We start from the raw sequence: 4403 nt of genomic DNA on the forward strand, positions 1-4403 counted from the left end.
CCGGCGGATACTGACCCCGCATCATCGCGACGCGCACGCAACATCCCGCGCTACATAATTTCCGCTACGTAATTTCCTGCACCCGGGACATCCTCCTGTATCGCAACGTCACCCACTGTGATCCCGTATACCCCCGCGATGTCATCCCTCACCCAGTGACGTCGGCCCCCTGTGACGTCATACCACTCCCCTCTGTGACGCCATACCCCTCCCCTCCGTGACGTCATCCCCCCGTGACGTCATCCCCCCTGTGACGTCATTCCCTCGCCCTGTGACGTCACCCCCCTCACCATGTGACGTCACCATTTATGACGTCATCCCCTCCCTCCCCCTGTGACGTCATTCCCCTCGCCCTGTGACGTCACCCTTCCCTCCCCTGTGACGTCACCCCCCCCCTCACCCTGTGACGTCACCATTTATGACGTCATCCCCCTGTGACGTCACCCCCTCGCCGCGGGTACCCCCCGTCCCTCACTCTCCCTCGTTGCCCCTGGGTTAGGACCCGCCTAGCTACCCTACTGTGGTATATCATAAGGACGAACATAATCATGTTCCTGACAGCGTTGATTTTCAAGTGAGAAATACATTGGTTAATATTCGAGAAAAAGCTGCTGAATGTTTAATATCAACTCCTCAACAAGTTTTATCGGAATCAATAGGTGTTCCATCTCCAGCAATTGCTGCAACTTTACCATCGATATCTGCTATGAAGAAAATAATACAGCAAAGATGAAAACCTGAGGGTGGCATACTATTTTATCCTAATACGTTAAAAGAATTGGTGTTATCGTATTCGTATACAGTTACATTACAAAATGAACAATTTTTACTTTTTTAATAGCGGTATTGAGGATACAGAAAGAATTTTGTTATTTTCGACTAATCGTAACTTAGACCTATTGTCCGAAATTGAATCTGAATGGTTTGTCGATGGTACATTTAAATGTACACCACTTTTATTCGCACAAATACTAACTATTCATATTTCAAAATTTAATACTGTAATTCTTTTTGTATATGTACTTCTTCCAAATATATAAAACTAAGCATACATACAAACGATTAATTAGTGAATTTAAGAAATTATCACCGATTATTAGGCCATTTTCAGTTATGATGGATTTCGAAATAGCATTGCATAATGCATTTCAAGAATCGTTTGAAGTTGTTCGTATAAAAGGATGTTTCTTTCATTTTTGTTAGTGTATTTGGCGCAAAATTCAAACTATATACGTACTACGTAAAAAATATATTGAAAATGTAGTGTTTGCTCTTGTTACGTCCAGCGGACTCACGCTGCCTCTTTTCTCTTTCTCACGGAGACCTAGGGGTTATCAACCCCCTAAGACTTCTAGGAAAAGTAATAAAAATCTTTTCCCATGAGAAAGTTTAAAGTAAAGGACTCCAGTGTCTCCATTAATGCCAAATAAAATAGAGTTAGAATCGGTGAACGCAGGGAGCTAATGCACCACCGATGACACTTCCCTTGGACAGCGCCATTAAAAACGACAATTAATGTCAGTACTGGGGCCTAAACATTTTTCTGACAATCAAGTCGCGGACGATTCTCACGATGTCCGCGACCATAAAATATAAATATGACATGCGAAGTCCAGGGAAAGTGTTTGACGGGCGCGTGCCCACAGTGCACGTGCGCTCGTCTTAATCGGTGTACGTGCATTTTCCCATAAATTTAGGAGAATCATAAATTAAGAAGACACTTGTTGATACCAACCGACTCCTTTCCTCCCCCATAATCTCGACCAATCCAAAACCCCGAAAGTCATCCCACCACCCAAATTTGAACCCCACTAACTAGGAAAAACCGCTATATAAACCACGGTTCCGCGATCCTGAGCGTCTTTTTGGTCTTTTTTCTTTCGTCTTTTGGGCTTGTCTTGTCTTACCAATTGCTGAGGGTCCTGTCGCACCAGTTCCTAAAGTCGGTCGCAAGAGTTATTCCAAGGATAAATTATTCAATTTATTTAAAAACGATCAAGTTCGAGTCTCGGGCGCACTCCGTTTGCTCTTTGCTTAAATATTAAGTATTAGAGTCAGTGATTTGACGCCTGAGGTCCCGACTACCAACGCCGACCACGAAGCTCTTGAAGCCCCCTCATCAGACTCCGCAAATCTCATCAAGTAGTAAATCAATACCACCCTCTTCCTTTTTTTTCTTCTTATTCTTTTTTCTCTTTCTCCTCTCCGTATTTAGAGCCCGTGTTCATTTTCGGTTTCCCCGTTCAGTTTTCTTTTATCCCTTCACTTGTTCGGTAACTGATTAGTTTTCTTTCACTTACCATTAAATAACGTTGCAGTGCGTTCAAACGGGTCCACCGCCCCTTCACCTCCACGCCGCGCCGCAGCGTGATATGCTTCGTCCGGTCGCGCCGAACCATTATTAGAAGCAGGACTCGAGTCGCCCAAGAAGTTCGCCCCGCGGTTCCACCCTGTCATTCTCACCCCTCGACACCGGACACTTCAATCGAGACACTCGCGATACCCTCCCTCCTTTCTTCGCTTTCTCCTCCACTCGAGGTCTCCTATTCACCTGCACTATCCCTACCTATTTCATCTAATGAGACTCCCGCTCCACAACACCCAGCTCCGCACACCGACTTCGATCCCGAATTGCTGACCCTCCCTGACGATCAACCTACTCCTTTCCCATCTCAGAATTTCCATTATGTTACCTCCATAGAAGACCTCCTCAACTTTTGGGTGACTGCCCCTCCCAACAGCTCCCAACCTGCAATAGTATACCTGGAAAATTGCCCACATCCTTTTATCGTACCAGCCGAAAATCTGACTCCTTTCTTTGAATATTCACTTCCTCCTTAAATCCAAATTATTCCCAAATTATTCTATAAATTAAATCCAAATTATTATAAGTATGTATCAACAAGTATACATACACATGCACACACGCACAACTATATTATTATTAGTATATATACATATATATATATATCTATATATATAATGTAATGGCAACTCGAAATTTTAATTATATTACGTAATTATTAAACCCTGAATGTTTTATTTCTGAGAAACATCTCCTTGTACTCATAACGTCACACCACGATTGCACTTGGTCCAAACCCCGGCCCTTTGGATTCATTTCCAAGGCCGAAAATAAGGGCATTCGGACGTACTGGCCCATATGGGATAGAAGTGTGCCTCTAAGGCACACTGACCCATTTCCCGGCCTTTAGCGTGTGCGTCCGCCTCGGGGAGCTGCTCAGCGGAGCGACGACTTCGAGCGAGGCTTCCACTTCGTCCCCCTTCAGACTCCCGGCTCTTCGAGAGCCTAAGGACAAAGCGAAGTGCCTCCCGTCCGAGTCGGTTTTCCCACCTCGCTCCCTTGCGGTCCGGAGCTAGGATCCGACAACGACGGTAGACAAGTTTCCTGTTACGTTCACCCCCTCAGGTTCCATGCGTGCGGAACCTTGGACGTAACACTTAAATGTACGACAATTTTAACATTAGCATTTGTACTGTTACGGCACGCCCATCGCAACGTGTTTAAACGTAAACGTTACGCGGAATTCTCCGCGTTTCTAACTAGCGCGCAATTTATCAATTACTATTTTTAATTATTTTCGTGTTTCCAAATCATTGAATTAAGATGCAGCGGCTTCGCGTAATATCCCACCGCTGTCACCAATTATTAGGTGTTAAACTTAGTTCCTGCCGTTTTTCGTCTCCAAAATTGATTTGTTTCGAAGGGAAGAAGTGCGCGAATTGTCAATTATTAATTTTACGCGACACGAGGCGCAACGATTTTAAATTTCTCAAGGCGCAGCGATTCTTGATTTATCAATCAATACAGATCCGCTGTTACCGATTATGCTACGCGATTAATTCTGCCGCGTCCCGCCACTGTCACCAATTACTCAAGAGAGCGATATTGGCATTTTTGAATATCAATGCGTTATATTTTGCGACCGCGTCGCTGCTGGATACGGAATGGGGAGCGAAAAACAGTCCAGCGCGGCGGCGGGTAGGATATAAGATTGGGAAAATGGCGAAGTGTTTATTAGAATGGGAGAGGTATGATCAGAACGTGAACGCGTCTCAAATCGAGCGCTAGCACCGGCGTATCAATGCTATAGGAATCCCATAAATCTTGATTTAATTTAATTAAAGTCACTCATTAATATTCTTTCGACTAGAACTCAAAGTTTTCTCTATATGAGCGCACCATGATAATTTATTCAATTGAGTAATTTAAGAATTTTATTGAGCTCGCCATCAGGCTTAATATTCCAATAATGAATGAGACTTTAGTGTCAAATCGGAAAATGTTCATTTAGCACGAGATTCATTGTAACAATGCACCCCACAAATGCATTATACCCGGCAGAACATCCCGCCGGATGCCGCCGCTGAGGGACCTCTGG

Source organism: Trachymyrmex cornetzi, unplaced genomic scaffold, assembly GCF_001594075.2.
Source record: "Trachymyrmex cornetzi isolate Tcor2-1 unplaced genomic scaffold, Tcor1.1 scaffold310, whole genome shotgun sequence".
In the NCBI taxonomy this organism is placed as follows: domain Eukaryota; kingdom Metazoa; phylum Arthropoda; class Insecta; order Hymenoptera; family Formicidae; genus Trachymyrmex; species Trachymyrmex cornetzi.